The sequence below is a fragment of the Nycticebus coucang genome, chromosome 1 (assembly GCF_027406575.1).
Source record: "Nycticebus coucang isolate mNycCou1 chromosome 1, mNycCou1.pri, whole genome shotgun sequence".
NCBI classification, from domain to species: domain Eukaryota; kingdom Metazoa; phylum Chordata; class Mammalia; order Primates; family Lorisidae; genus Nycticebus; species Nycticebus coucang.
The window spans coordinates 55588214-55605485 of NC_069780.1; the positions used below are offsets into that span (position 1 = coordinate 55588214).

General features: G+C 38.3%; 1 pseudogene across 1 annotated transcript; it reads left to right on the top strand.

Moving 5' to 3' along the window:
* Positions 1 to 14973: 14973 nt before the first annotated feature.
* LOC128578324 (elongation factor 1-alpha 1-like) lies at positions 14974 to 16727 on the top strand (annotated as a pseudogene). The gene has a single exon (XR_008377709.1). The product of XR_008377709.1 is annotated as an elongation factor 1-alpha 1-like (transcript).
* The last annotated feature ends 545 nt before the right edge of the window (positions 16728 to 17272 follow it).

Here is a 17272-nt window from a genome sequence, read left to right on the forward strand (position 1 = left end):
CTGATTCACCTGTGCAAGTTTCAACTTGCTCTGCTCATTGGTGCTGTGGGGAGAGTTTCACTTGTTTCCAGCTGCACGGATTTTACGTGTTTTGATTTTTGTGTATCTCAAACCTTTCCTATGACCCATGTTAAGAAGAATTGATCAAATTGGTGGTTTTGTTTGGATCATTTAGTTAGTGTAATACATTTTGTTGCAAATGCAAGCTCTCATTGTTGCATATGAGAGCTTGTTTTTTAGCTGGAAATATATGAGAAGCATTGTTCTGTACTTACAGGCTATAGAAAGTTCTAAAACACTGATTTGCATTTAAGCAATTGCTGGGTTAAATACAAATCGTTTCCACCTGTTCCTTCAGGAGAACACTTGGGATAAGGGAAAAGAGTACTGAGAGGAAGGCCTGGAGGCTTGGCTTCAAATTTGAGTGCCATGTTTCTTTGTGCAAAGATTAAACCGAAAGATACTTTGTTGTTGGGTTGGGGCTTGTCTACATACCATCTGAACCTCCTTGAACTTTGTTTATTCATCATGATATAATCAAGTAAAAGGACAGACTTGAATGGATCTATAGACCTGAACATAGAATGGCGAAGTAGAAGGAGCTATTGAAAGGTGTACATAGTTATTCTATAAAACATGGAATATTTCAAAGACATCAACTGGCATTAGTGTCTTTTTTGCTCATTCTTACCTTATAGGAAAGCATCTCGTGAAAGAACTTTTGAAGGGCACAAACTTCCCTTCTGCTCTAGAGATTTTTTTTTTTTTTGGCTTTAGAATCTCTGAGGAAGAGACAGGTAGTAGAGGATTTATAATGGAGAGTCTGAAGTGGCCAGTTTGGGGGATGACAGAGGTAGAAAATGTTAAACTCCTGAGAGATTTAGAGCAGGGTTGGGAGTTTGTGTCTCTCCTTGTACACCACATCCCGAGTGGGCACTCCTGCAGATTCTCTGTGACAGTAGTTATGAGAATGATGGCAATTACTAAGTACCAGGCACTCTTTGGGGTGCCTTATAAATATGGACAAATTTAATGCTCACAATAATTCTCTGTGGTAGATTCTGGTGCTGGTGTATTGTTACAATTGCAGAGATAAGAAGCACAGACAAGTTAAATAACTTACTGAAGTAAAATAGTAAGTGAACTTGAATATGGTAGTTTGAGCCTTTGCCCTTAAAGATTAAAAACTGCATTGTGTCCTGAATGCCACATGTGACTCTCTGTGGACATGTCTGAGACCTCTAAGGGCTGGACGACCAGTTCTTGATAGCAGCAGGAAGGAGAAGAAAAAGTAACATTTAGAATCAGCATGAATTAAGAACCTGGCCCTTTCCTACTTTTCTGTAATAATGTTATGCTAGTACTCTGTGGAGGGGAAAGTAACCCTCATAATGACTAAGCCTGGATTCCTGGCCAGCCAGGCAGGTGAGAGTCTGCAGCTGGATGTGTCTGAGCCATATTTCCAACTGTCTTCTGAACATCTTTAATAGGCCAACAGGCATTTCAAAGTAAACATGTCTCAAATGCCTGTTAGCCAATTAAATATGTCCAGTTTTTGAGTTCTTGAGTTTCCCCTCAAATCGGTTCTTTCTATAATCTTTACCACCTCAGTATTGGCCAGTTTTCCACTTATTCAGCCCCAAACCTCAGATTAATCCTTGACTCCTTCCTCTCTTTCTCTCTCTATAAGTAGATCTACAGCAAATCTTCTCAACTCTCCTGTATCAGAATTTGACCATTCCTCCCTGTCCCCTTTGACATCACCCCCGTCTGAGTCACCATCATTTGCGAATCATTACAGTAGCTTTCAGACTGGCTCCCCGCTTCTGCCTTTACTTTTCTTTAATCTATTCTCAGCACAGGTCAGACTATGTCACATTTTTGTCCAGAATGCTTCTGTGACTCCTCATCTCACTCAGAGATAAAGCCAGTGTCTTAACCATGATTTACAAACCCTGTGGCTTCTAGCTCCACTTTCCCCCTCATGTTACTACTACCACTCCCATCCTTTTCTTTCAGCCTTCAACAAATCAGTCTTTTTGCTTCTGCTTGCAGTCCCAGGCTTTTGAACTTGCTGTCTCTCAGACTGAAATGCTCCCCTTCCATTATTTGCATGGCTAATTAACCAAACTTCTTCCTTCCTTCCTTCCTTCCTTCCTTCCTTCCTTCCTTCCTTCCTTCCTTCCTTCCTTCCTTCCTTCCTTCCTTCCTTCCTTCCCTCCCTCCCTCCCTCCCTCCCTCCCTCCCTCCCTCCTTCTTTCCTCTCCCTCCCTCCCTTTCTTTCTTTCTTGCAGTTTATGACCGGGGCCAGGCTTGAACCTACCACCTCTGGCATATGGGGCCGGCACTCTCTCCTTTGAGCCACATGTGCTGCCCCCAAACTTCTTTCTTATCTAAAAGTCACCTTTTCATTTGAGGCCTTCCCTGGCCATGCTGTCCAAAATTTAATCTCCTCACATCTTTAACAGGGCACATCCTCTTTCCTTACTTTGTTTTTCTTCTTAGACTATACTACTATATAATATATATTTTATTCATTTATCATATGTATTATCCATTTTTCTCAGCAGAATATTAGCCTGTGATAAGGGCAAGAGTTATTATCTTTTTAATCACTGCTTTATCTCTAGCACAGTGCCTGCTACATAGCAGTTACTCAATAAATGCTTTCTGAATGACTGAATTTAGATAACTAAAAAATGCTATGAGATTTGCACCTTAGGGATGTGCACAAAATTTATTCTCACTATAGAAGTGTTTGGATTTTAATGCATGTTAGTTAAATTAACTTTATGCACAGAGTAATAAATGAATAAATAAGCAATATAGCCTAACAATTAAATTTCCAAGATATTTAAAATATGTAGTGTGAAAATAAAGATGATTTACTACTTGATCTTGCCTGATTGACTTAGGACACAGAGGGCACATAGGACATGTTCTGTGTATTATTATTTCCTTTTAATTGATTAATTAAAATTCACCTGGTTGGTGTCCAGTTAGTTGATAACCCCTTTGATTACTCATTTGTTAGTTACTTTGTCACTAAAACTATGTACTTAGTTTCCATATGGTCAATGGGTAGATGGAACCATGGCTAAGAGCCTGGATACATTGGTGAGGATCTAGCGAAGAATATTATTTAATATTTATCTCCCTGCTCAGGAACTCTTTCCCTATTGTGAAACTCTATATTCTTATTTCATTTCTGACACATACCAGGTCTGACAATCAAGTTCACAAACTCCCCTTGTCCATCTGGTGCCTGTAGTGATATTCAGCAATAAGGTATATTGCACTTTTTCTAGGATGAGTTTGCAAGCTTAATTGTCTGACCTTGTTCATGCATGCTTTTTAGGGTTAAGATATCCAGGCTACCCTGAGGTATCAAAAATAGATAAGATGTAATAATAGTGATTGCCCCCCAGAGGTCTGTATTTCTGGCTTAACTTTGCTTAGCTTATTATTAACTCTGTATCAATGAGAAAGAGAAAGACTTGGGATTGCAATGGACTTAAACCTTTCCTAGAAAGAAGGGAAGGATGGTATGTAAACAAATGAAAGGTACCCCCAAAGAAAGAGGTCTCAGTAAGAGATTACAAAAGGTACATTCCTGAAAGTAAAGGAGTCAAATGCTTAGACGGTCAGAAAATGTGGCCTAATGGTTATATCAGTGCATGGAGGCAGATGGGAGATACTAATTTAAATTGAATAATAGATTTTAGTTTGTTTAATTTAGAAACACACACCTGGGTATGTATTCTCTTGGTACTGATATTCATGATAGAAACATCTGTCCATTAACTAGGTAGAAATAGAAATTACAAGAGACACAGCTAGCTCTGTAACAGAACCTTAAACAAGCAATTACTAATGTTTTTAGCTCTATAAAAATTGTTACTGACGTTTTAATAAATGTAAGTTTATTTATTTATTTATTTATTTTTATTTTTTTGGCCGGGGCTGGGTTTGAACCCGCCACCTCTGGCATATGGGGCTGGCGCCCTACTCCTTGAGCCACAGGCGCCGCCCAATAAATGTAAGTTAAAATAATTGGAGATAAGCAACTACTTTCTTCTAAAATAGTTAAAAAGATGTACTATGATCCCTTAAATATGTCCACATTTTAATGTCTATAACCCATGAATGTGTACTTTGGAAATGGGGACTTTATAGATATGATGAAGTTAAGGTCATTGAGGGGGAAATTGTCCTGCATCATCTGCATGGGCCCGATATAAATACAATGGTCTTTAATAGTAGGAAGCCAGAAGGTCAGAGTAGACAGGATGATAGAAGCAGAGGTTAGAGTGAAGTCAAGAAAACAAGTTATCCCTAGAGCTCGTAGGACTAAACACAGCCCTCCTGACTTGTTCGAAGCTTCTGACCTCCAGAACCATAACATAACAAATTTCTAATTTTTTTTTTTTTTTTTAAGAGACAGAGTCTCACTTTGTCACCCTTGGTAGAGTGCTGTAGTGTCACAGCTCACAGCAACCTCCAACTCCTGGGCTTAGGTGATTCTCTTGCCTCAGCCACCCGAGTAGCTGCACCTGCCACAATGCCCAGCTATTTTTTTGTTGCAGTTTGGCCAGGGCCGGGTTCAAACTCGCTACTCTCAGTATATGGGGCCAGTGCCCTACTCACTGAGCCACAGGCATTGCCCATAAATTTCTAATGTTTTAAGCCAATAAGCTTATGATAATTTGTTAACAATAGCAACAGTAAATTATGGAACATAGTTCCTAAGATTTGTTGTGATTAAATGAAAATTTCCCCTATTTTATTTATCTTTATTTATTTTATATGATTTTTATAGACTAATAATGTAAATACTATATTTCTTTATTAGTGATGCCAAATGACCATGGTACCAGTAATTATCTGTATTTAAATGTACTTTTTACTCCCAGAAAAATATTAGATACATGTTTTGAATGACTTTATAGTCTTTGTTCAATGTTATCTATTTAACTCCATCCAGCGGGCTGATGAGTGAGTAAATAAATAGGATAGCCAGCCAATTAAGTTTTCAAAGCATTTAAATTATACGAAGTGGGGGGGTGAGGGGAGAGGAGGAGAGGGGAGAGAAAGGAAAAGAAAAGAAAAGACTACACGCAGACAACCTTTCAGAACTCTTTTAATTTTTAGTAATTTTAAAACACCAGTTTTAAAAACTTCACTCCTGTGATAAAAAGTGTAACAAAACTAGGAAAAATGGTATGCTGTATTTATTCATTTCTGAGCCAGAGACTAGAAGAAGAATGGACAAACAGTATGAAACCTTTGTACTATTTTTACAAGTCATTCTCATTAAAGTCTAAAGACTGTAAAGCTATTGGGTTCCTTCTAGGGTAATGTCCCCCCTACTGTTATGTTCCTTCCAATGAAACCCATCTGTGAGCTTTTGTAGGATGTTCATGACATGCATTTAAATTGCCTGTTGTGTTCCAGAAACCTCTTCTTCCTGCAAACAAGTGGTGACCTCTCTGCCCTGTGTTCATTCAAGGGGCAGAAACTGTACATCATCCCAGGCAGGCAGCCAAGTAATGGCCACATCCTGTTCAATGCAAAAATACACATTTTCGTAAACCAAGATAATTATAAAAAGTAGCATAGAGGAATATGAGTAATTCCATCAGTAATTACAGTAATTATGCCCTTAATTGCCATGCCACCTCCAGTGTCACATAATATGTATGCACTGGCATTTTATAGAGAAAACAGTCATATGTTTTATATTAAAGAAGTACTTGGTTATATCAGCTATCTGTAGTGGTTAAAAGATAACTGAAATAGTATTATTTCATTCTTGCAATAAGCAAAGCAAAATGCACTGTATTGTTTTAAACATTGTCATTATTGAGTGCTTTTTCAAGACAAGAATGTCTATGTATTCAAGAAATACAGAAATAAAAACCAGTATACTAGAAACCACCATGTTACACATTTTCTTTCTCAAATTGGTAACAAACAGTTTCTTTAATTTCCCAGTAAAAATGAAAAATACCTATCTCAATTCTGTTCCTGGAGTATATACTTTAGTTATCCTTATTGAACATTTAAGTATTTACCTCTGGATTTGACTTTCCAGCTTTCCATTTCTCTGCTGGTGTATATAAAAAAACCTTTACGTTCACTCAGCGTTCTTGGAGTAGGAAAGCTAAGAAAGGCTGTGTTTCTTTCATCTGCCTGAGCTGATACTTCTTCTTCAGTCTGCTGCCTAGTGTGAGTCGTAGACCTGAAATTCATCTGTCTTCTTGCTCAGCTAGTAGGAGTCATTTTGGGCTTGGGTCTTTTGTTGTTAAGCTTCCTGGTAAATATCAGCCCTCAGAAATGTGACAGAATTCATCCCAACAAAGCCTGAGGTGGTGGAGGAGCTGAGCTGGACAGGTGAAGATGACCTGTTTTGCATCCCCACGCAGGACAGATTTTCATAGCATTTACTTTCTTAATTCAAGATGTTGTTTTTTTATGTTAAAATTATATTTTTAACTTCTTTTAAAAAAATTTCAGAATATTAGGGGGTACATGTTTTGTTTACATACTTTGTTTTTGTACAGATTGAGTCAAAGTTATACACCTAGGGATGCCCTTCACCCAGATAGTGTGCACTGTACCCAGTAGGTGTGAATTTAGCCATCCCCTCCTCTTCCTTCCCTCCCAGCTTGATTTTCGTTGAGAATTACTTCCCTATAGGCACTTAAATGTTGATTGATTAGTTCCAATTTGGTATTGAGTGTGTGTGTTTGTTTCTCTATTCTTGTAACATTTCACTTAGAAGAATGGTTTCCAGTTCCCTCCCTACTAAAAAGATACTAGATTATCATTTTTTTTTCTTTTTTGGCTGAGTAGTACTCCATAGTATGCATAAATCACATTTTATTAATCCATTCATGTATGGTGGGCCTTTGGGTTGTTACCATGTCTTTGTGATTGTGAATTGTGCTGCTATAAACATTCACATATAGGTATCCTTTTTACAAAATGACCTTTTGTTTTGTTCTTTGGGTATATATCCAGCAGTGAGATTGCTGGATCAAATGGTAGGTCTACTTTAAATTCTTTGTGTTATCTCTATACAATTTTCCATAGAAGTTGTACTAATTTTCAGCCCCACCTGTGCATTAGAGCTCCTTTCTCTGTGCATCCATGCCAGCATCTGTTGTTTGGGGACTTTTTCACATGAGCCATTCTTATTGACTGGGATTATTTTGTAATTTCATGTTACAACACATTCTCATATTCTTATATGTTCCTTGTCTGTCTATCCTTACTCCACTGTGTGATCTCAAGATGCCCTGATGGCTGGCTATAAGGCTAGGTAGAGTGTCCCGGCACCAGTATGCCAAAATTGCCAGCCACCACATGGGGAAAATGTGCTTCTTACTGTTCTCTTATTACAGGGTTTCCCTTTATGCAGCAGTAGCCATTGATAGAACAAATGAAGTTATGTGAATTCACAAATATCTAGTTTATTTACATTAAAGCCTCAGACTATGTCAGTCTGAGCTACAATGGGTCCATGGGTTTATAGCACCCAAGAAGTTCTCTCAGAGAGAAGCAATCACAGTGTATGACTTGAGACCAGCTTCCTGTGAGAGCATTCCTCATCTGAAGCATGTGTCCCTCCCAGTGCCACCTGAGCCATCCAAGTTGGAAAAGAAAATGTCAAATTGTCCCTGTTTATAGATGACATGATCTTATATACAACCCCCCCCCCAACGGCATAAAAAACTGTTAGAACTATTAAGTTCAGTAAAGTAGCAGGATACAAAATCATCAACATACAAGAATAGTGCATTTCTATACACTAATAGTGAATTATCTGAGAAAAAATTAAAGAAAATTTCCATTTATAAAAGGTACAAAAAAAGAGATACCTAGCAATAAACTTAGCCAAGGAGAAGAAAGATCTCTACACTGAAGACTATAGAATTTATATAAAAGAAATTGAAGAGGACAAAAATAAATGGAAAGATATCTTGTATTCATGGATTAAAAGAATTAATGTTGTTAAAATCTATAGATTTTATCTATCAAAATGCCAAAGATAATCTTCACAGAAGTAGAAAAAAAATTCTAAAATTCATATGGAACTACAAAGATTCTAAGTAGGCCAAGCAATCCTTAGCAAAAAGAACAAAGCTGGAAGCATTACTCTACCTGACTTCAAAAACTATAGTAATCAAAACAGCATGGTACTAGCATAAAATCAGGTGCACAGATCAATGGAATGGAATAGAGATCTTAGAAGTAAATTCAAACAGCTACAGCCAACTAATTTTTGACAAAAGTGCCCAAGAACATACATTAGGTAAAAGACAATCTCTTCAGTAAATGTTGCCAGGAAATCGAATATCCAGATGCATAAGTGTGAGACAGACCCCTCTCACTGTATGCAAACAAATCAACTCAAATGGATTAAAACTTAAACGTAAACCCCCAAATTATAAAACCACTAGAAGAAAACCACCTAGTTCCAGGTGAAATGCTTTATATTATTTGACTAGGCACGGATTTTTAAAATAAGACCTCCAAAAGATCTGGAAGCAAAAGCAGAAAAAGACAAATGCTATTACATCAAACTAAAAAGCTTTTACACAGCACAGGAAAGTGTCAGTAAGGAGACAGTCTACAGAATGAGAGACAATACACATATTTGCAAACTATATCTCTGAGAAGGGGTTAGTATCCAGAATATGTAAGAACTTAGCTCAACAGCAAAAATACCCCCAAATAACCCAATTAAAAAAAGGGCAGAATACCTTATAGACATTTCTCAAAAGAAGTCATATAAATAGCCAACATATATATAAAACAATGCTCAACATCTTTAATCATCAAGGAAATGCAAATCAAAACCACAATGAGCTGTCACCTCTCTCTAGTTAGAATGGCTATTACCAAAAAGACAAAACAAATGTCAGTGAGGATGTGGCTCAAAGGAAATACTTACAAGATTCCCTGGGTGATTGTAAACTAGTATAGCCATTATGAAAAAAAGAGTGTGGAGGATACTCAAAAGATTAAAAACAGAACTACCAAAACAATCCAGCAATCCTACCATTGTGTATATATATTCAATGTAAACATTTATTGCAGCACTATTTACTATACAATAACGCACAGAATCATCCAAGTGTTCACAAATGGATGAATAAGGAAAATGTTGTATATATGCAATGAAATACTATTCAGCCATAAAAAGAAAGAAATCCTATCATTTGGGACAACATAGATGAACTTGAAGACATCTTGTTAAATGAAATAGGCCAGATGTGGAAAGACAAACACCATACAATCTCATTCGTTTGTGAAATCTAAAAAATGTTGATGTCATAGAAGCTGAGAGTCCCGATCACCAGAGTCTGAAGGGGATTGTGGAGAAGGTAGACTGGGGAGAGTTTGGATAATGGGTACATTACAATTAGAAGGAAAATTTGAGTGTTTTGTGGAATAGTAGAGTGACAATATTTAACAAAAAAGTATTTTATATTATAAAATAGCTACAAGAGAGGCTATTGAATGTTCTTACCACAAAGAAATTATAAATGTGTGAGGTGATGGATACACTATCTTGATTAGATCATTATACAACATAGATATGGATGGAAACACCAAATTGTAATTATAATTACAATGTTTCAATCAAAAATAAATGAATACCTTTTCTTCCATTCTTGAGATACTTTACTAAGAAGAATATGTTCCAGCTCCATCCATGTAAACATGAAAGAGGTAAAGTCTCCATCTTTCTTTAAGGCTGCATAATATTCCATGGTGTACATATACCACAATTTATTAATCCATTTGTGGATCGATGGGCACTTGGGCTTTTTCCATGAATTAGCAATTATGAATTGGGCTGCAATAAACATTTTGGTACAAATATCTTTGTTATAATGCAATTTTTGGTCTTCTTGGTATATACCTAGTAGGGGAATTATAGGATTGAATGGCAGGTCTATTTTTAGATCTCTAAGTGTTCTCCAAACATATGAAAGCTATAACCCAGTTATAACCTAAGAATATGGGGAAGGAGGAGAGGGAGGGGAGGGAGGGGGGAGGATAGGTGGAAGGAGGGTGATTGGTGGGATTACACCCGTGGTGCATCTTACAAGGGTACATGTGAAACTTAGTAAATGTAGAATATAAATGTCTTAACACAATAACTAAGAAAATGCCAGAAAGGCTACCTTAACCAGTGTGATGAAAGTATGTCAAAAGGTCTATAAAACCAGTGTATGGTGCCCCGTGATTGCATTAATGTACACAGCTATGATTTAATAATAAAAAGAAAGAAAAAAATAAATGAAAAGCTTTAAATGTTTTAATTGCCGATTTGTATAAAAAGCTAAACTTGCTTAAGAAAAAGAAATGATGACCATGTGATAATTTCTATTGCTTATCAATCTAAAAAGGATTTAAGGGGACATGCCAATTAGAATGTACTACAAAAATTATTTTCAGAAATGTTTTAATGAAAAATTCTTAAGGATGTGAGAATATGGAAAGAGGAGTTTCACTGATGCTGCTCTGGATTAGTAACCCAGGCTAAACATTTGTCCTGTGGATAGTTGGGGATAGAGATACACTGATTTCCAAGGTTAGGATTGTACATTACTACAAAACTTTGTTGAACTTCACAGCTTTTTATATCATTAGGCCTCATTGTCTTTCTACAGGTGTTATTAGCCTCATTTAATACTGAAGAAAATTTGGTAGAACATACTGAGATAAATGAGTAGCCCCGCAAAGAAAAAGATTTATAAGAGTTTCTATCCTAGACTGCTCTCGCTTTTACCAGACATTGTGAATTATCTAAATTAATCCAAATGATGACTCTCCCCCAACCCAGAAAAAGGAAATTAAAACTTTAAATCAACCCCTCATGTTTTCCGCATGTGTGCTTCAGCTCCAGTGGAGAAGCTTCCTCAGAAGCTCTTTCATTATCTTAGGCAAATAAGCAGCAGGGGCTTCTGTGTAAATATGCAAATGCATATGCCGAATTAAGGCGTATTGTTTGCTCAGTTAATATGTGCTTTGGAGGAGGCATTATTTGCTTATAAAGCTCTGAAATCCCTTTGTAGATACACCATCTTGGGCTGACAGCTCTGGGAGGTGGAAGTTTGATGGAGTATTTACTCCAGGAACCCTGCTTGAAGCGCTGTTGGCACCCTTGGTGGGAAGGGGGTTGCTGATGGGTGATGCTTCTTTCTGTCACCCCAGCAATGGCACAACCAGAAATAGCAGACAGCATGTGAAGAGACGATGATAGAGTATGAAGGATACACAGAATGAAAATTACCCAGAATATGGCAGTCCTTCTCCCTCAATAATTGAGAACTGGCTGAACAGTCATTTACAGAGGGGCACAAGGAGGACCTTTCTGAGTTGTGCTTGCAGGAGTTACTCCTCATATTCAGTGGGGAGGGAGTGGGGAAGGGATGATCTATGTTTATCTTCCCTCCCTGTCCAGCTCACAGATTCCAAAGGAATGATGGGGAAGGGAGAGCTGTTGGTTTTTGCTGAATTATGGCCATCTGGCTGTTACAAGTACAGGCAATTAGAGATAATCACAACTCCCTTTCTCTTCTCTTCCAAAAGTTGGCATGCTGAAATTTGGGCTCGTAGCCTTGAATCTGGAAGCCTAGCAGGTGTATTCAGAATCCTTCCACGTAAAGAAGTCTGACCTCAGAATAGCAATGCATATATTTGATCCAGATAAAATGATCTCTAAGTAATCAGAAACTTGGCCCAATCCTGTTAAATGTCATTTTGACCCAAGTTAGGAGCACTAGATTTTCAATTGATGACAGACGGGAGACTGTAAATCAAGAAGTGCTTGGAGAAAAGCTCCATTAGAGTTTGTCTCTTGTGGAAGTGTATCTCATGGCTGAAGGCCCCATTAAGTGAGCTGTGCAAACATATCTTTTGGTTTCAAGCGTCTTTTTACTTCTGGCTCTGATGAATGCAGAGGTTATCAGAACAATAGAGAGATGTTCGCATAAAAGTTGAGGGGAGGGGAATGGGATGAGATTGGGAAAGAGTGAGCTTATTCACTTAGATAAATTTTCTAAGAAAAATAGGTCTGACCTCTGCACATTTTTTTCCCTGGCCAATTTGTTTGAGAAGAAGTTACAGAATCAAAAGTTTTGAAAAATGTGACACATCAAGTGAATTCATAAGCCAACTTTCCTTACAAAACAAAGCTCAAAGGCACAAAAGCACAAAGCAAGGTTTCTGTGCCTGCCACAAACCCACTCCCTTGAAGTTATCCTATTGGTGTTAGAAGCTAAATTGCAGCATAGCCAATGGGCAGAGAGAGCAGGTGGGGTCCCGTGTGGACATATCCCCTCTGTAGACCATTAGGAGTTGGATCCAGCAGCCCTGTGTTGTTCTCATTAAACACTAATCAAAAGGCGGAGGCTCATCCTTTCGTAGTGCTCCTTATTTCTTTTCATGCATCTGCAAATAAAGTGAAATGGGCTTAATGGACTGAGGCTTTGACTGATTCTCATAGCTCTGCTGCCTGGTCACTAGTTGCTTCTCCTGGTAATTTACAAGGTTTCCTGCTGTATGATAAAACACAGGTGCTCAGGCTGCCATCCAGAGCAATGATTTATTAGCTTTAGTGGTACCACAGACCTCAGGCAGCAGGCACTAAATCAAGAGAATATATACTGAAATAATATGTTTTCCAATGATGACCCATGGAGACTCTTTAGCTGTTCATGCCCTTTACCCACAGCTGTTGGTTTTGCCGTTTCTCCTCATTATTCTAAAGCCCACGGGATTTATTTCCTGTCTTAATTTCTCACCTGCCAGGACAGCCTCGGCACCAGCTTTATTGCTATAGATTTCTAGTTGATCCCTCACACCACCAAAGAGTTCCAGCTAATGAGCAGGAGAAAGGGAACCTCAGGGGCCTTTTTAGGCCTCAGGGATGCTCAGAATCTGTATTCTGGGCTTCACTTTGATATGGTTGGCAGACAATAAAAGCTTGCATTGGCCTTTCAAATAATCCTGCTTTGAGGTTAAATATGTCTGGACATTCATTTGGAACATTTCATCTACTGAATTCTCCTTCAAGGAACTTTGTTAAGAGGTCCTGCCTTCCTATTTTTGTGACAGTGGTTATCAATCAAAGTGACTTCTTGTTGATTATAGGAGAACCCTATGAACACATTAGAGAAATCTTTAATTACTATTAAATACCTGCCAAACACGGGCACACACTAAAAATCACTCAGTCAGTCAAGGTAGGAGCCTGGTGTGGACTCTGAATTTTAATGAGAGGATACAGCAGAAATGTAAAGAGAGTCTTAATAGGGAAGACAGTGAATATAGGGAGAAAAACATCTAAAATCATAATGAAAACTGAAAAAAGCTGGACTAGAAAGGAAAAGTCAATGATGTAAAAAAATTAAAATAGCAAAAAGGAACATTAATTCTGCCCAGCGGATAAAGAAGTCTAGAACTTTGCTTTTCTCTTGTAATCGGTACACATGTCACAGGCAAGACCCACATCTTCCTTCATTTGCACACCTTCCCCACCCTGTACAGTCCATCTAAATTTTCCCCCTTGGTGCTAACACAGGTAGATTTGAAGCTTCGGCCAAAGCCACGGGGAGTCAGAGATCACTGTCTTGCGCATGTAACTGCAGAGTGACAAGGTGCGGAGCAGGCACAACACGCAGTGGAAGAGGGGAGGTGGGATGATATTCCTGTGATTTGCTAGCCCTAAAGTGAGGAAGCCAGTGGCAAAGGTGAGTTTCTGAGCCTCCTCAAAGTCAATGGCTGTCCAATAAGTTTCTTCCTTTTAGAAGAAACAAAAGTGTCCATGATTACCCAAGGTGATATTGAAAACATTCAGCAGGTGAGGCACAGCACTGACCCTTCAGAGTGATACCAGCCAGAGTCCTCAGCCCTTGCCTCCCTGGGCTGGGACAGGTATTCGGCCCTTGGTGGCTGCACCGGGGAGAGGTCTGGGAACCCTGGGAGAGGACTGGACAGCCAGAACCGTGAGGAGCACATGGGCGTGTCCTGGAAGTAACTTCCTGCCACCCGTGGAGAAAAAATTTCATTATGTTGACAACCTCTTTTAGGCTGAACGTCTTTCAGATGAACCAGTGCACACTAGGTGATCTTCAGTCTTGCCAAATTCCTCTTCTGAATGTTAATTCACAATGTGGTAAAAGATTTCTTTTTAATTTTTTCCTTTAAGTTATGTAATAAGAGAAAAAACTGCGTTTTAAAGAGCAACAAACGTTGTAAGGCAATACTTTTCTTCTTCTAACTCCCTGTATTCTTAGCAAGAAAACAAAATAAAAAACAATGCCCCCAAACCAATGTGAGTCTTGTAGTAACAGTAGTGCATTTCCTAACAACTCCATGATTAATCTTTCACAAGCAACTTGCAGCTGCCTTCCCTGTGTTGCTCCTTTCTGTTGGTTTTTAGACTAAAGATTAATTTTGCTGTTGTGTTAGATATGTCAACTTGTCAAGATTTCCTAAATACTAAAAAAATACCATCTTTGGTATTTGGGGAGGAAACTGATGAAAAGAGCTAGAAGGGAATTTGAAAAGCTATTTATACGATTTTCTGCTAATAGAGCCTTATACAGACTAGGTATTCAAAAATACTTGCTAAATAAATAAATGAGTAAATGAATGTACTGGAATTATACTTAAATTATATAATCAGAGAAATATATCTCTCATATATTTATCTATTATTTATCTATCAATCATCTACATCTTGTTAGTATTTTAAAATTAATACGAATTATAAAAAGTATAAACAATACAGAAATGTCTTTTTTCCTTTTTCTTTTTTTTAAATTTTTTTTATTACGTCATAGACACATAGATCGTATACATTAATGCATTTATGGGGTATAATGTGCTGATTTTATATACAATTTGGAATGCTTAGATCAAATTAATTAATGTAGGGTTTCAGGCTTTTTCGCAACGGGTTTGCTGCCAGAACACAGGTGTTGTGAAAACCGCCCATATGATCCAAAATGGGGAAGGAAAAGACTCATATCAACATCATTGTCATTGGACACGTAGATTCGGGCAAGTGCACCAATACTGGCAATCTGATCTACAAATGTGGTGGCATTGACAAGAGAACCATTGAAAAATTTGAGAAGGAGGCTGCTGAGATGGGAAAGGGCTCCTTTAAGTATGCGTGGGTCTTGGATAAACTGAAGGCTGAACGTGAGCATGGTATCACCATTGATATCTCCCTATGGAAATTTGAGACCAGCAAATACTATGTTACTATCATTGATGCCCCAGGACACAGAGACTTTATCAAAAACATGATTGCAGGCACATCTCAGGCTGACTGTGCTGTCCTGATTGTTGCTGCTGGTGTTGGTAAATTTGAAGCTGGTATCTCAAAGAATGGGCAGACCCGTGAGCATGCTCTTCAGGCTTACACACTAGGTGTGAAACAACTAATTGTTGGTGTTAACAAGATGGATTCCACTGAGCCGCCCTACAGCCAGAAGAGATATGAGGAAATCGTTAAAAAAGTCAGCACTTACATTTACAAAATTGGCTACAACCCTGACACAGTAGCATTTGTGCCAATTTCTGGTTGGAATGGTGTTAACATGTTGGAGCCAAGTGCAAACATGCCTTGGTTCAAGGGATGGAAAGTCACCCAGAAGGATGGCAATGCCAGTGGAACCATGCTGCTTGAAGCTCTGGATTGCATTCTGCCACCAACTCATCCAACTGACAAGCCCTTGCATCTGCCTCTGCAGGATATGTACAAAATTGGTGGTATTGGTACTGTCCCTGTGGGCCGAGTGGAGACTGGTGTTCTCAAACCTGGCCTGGTGGTCACCTTTGCTCCAGTTAATGTTACAACTGAAGTAAAGTCTGTTGAACCATGAAGCTTTGAGTGAAGCTCTTCCAGGAGACAACGTGGGCTTCAACATCAAGAATGTGTCTGTCAAAGATGTTCGTTGTGGCTGGTGATAGCAAAGATGTTGCAAAGATGTTGCTGGTGATAGCAAAAATGACCCACTGATGGAAGCAGCTGGCTTCACTGCTCAGGTGATTATCCTGAACCATCCAGGCCAAATTTGTGCTGGCTATGCTCCTGTACTGGATTGTCACACAGCTCACATTGCCTGCAAGTTTGCTGAGCTGAAGGAAAAGATTGACCACTGCTCTGGTAAGAAGCTGGAAGATGGCCCTAGATTCCTGAAATCTGGTGATGCCGCCATTGTCGATATGGTTCCTGGCAAACCCATGTGTGTTGAGAGCTTCTCAGATTCTGGGTCGTTTGGCTGTTCGTGACATGAGACAGATAGTTGCTGTTGGTGTCATCAAAGCAGTGGACAAGAAGGCTGCTGGAGCTGGCAAGGTCACCAAGTCGGCCCAGAAAGCTCAGAAGGCTAAATGAATATTATCTCTAATACCTGCCACCCCAGTCTTAATCAGTGGTGGAAGAACGGTCTCAGAACTGTTTGTTTCAATTGGCCATTTAAGTTTAATAGTAAAAGACTGGTTAATGATAACAGGGCATCGTAAAACCTTCAGAAGGAAAGGAAAATGTTTTGTGAACCATTTGTTTCTTTTTGTGTGGCAGTTTTAAGTTATTAGATTTTAAAATCAGTACTTTTTAGTGGAAACAACATGACCAAAAATCTGTCACAGAATTTTGAGACCCCTTAAAACAAAGTTTAATGAGAAAAAAATATATAGGGTTTCACCTCATTTACTTAATTTTTATGTTAAGACATTTATATTCTATACTTAGTAGATATGACATGTACCCTTGCAATATTCTCCACAGGTGTGGTCCCACCGTTTACCCTCCCTCCATCAAACCTTTTTTCCTTTTTCTTAACTGCATGATTTCCCAGTGAACAGAAGAAATATAATTTATATAACCTACTTCTTACTGGTAGATGGTTATTTATCTTCAATCTTCTTAACAAAGCTATAATGTTCACCTTTTTAAACTAGTTCAAGTATTTCTATACGGTAAATTCTAAGAGGAAAATCGAGGTATACACATTCAAAATAATAATTCATATCATCAGATCACTCTCAAGAAAGTTGTACCAATTCATACTATAATCAGAAGTGTAGGCATATATTTGTTTCTCCACAACAAATACTGCTGATACAGTTTTCAAGAATTGTCAGCCTGAGAAGTGAAGAGTTATACCTCATTATTGTTTCACTTAAGTATTTCTAACTGTTGCTGAAATTGAATATCTTTTCATGTTTAGTGATA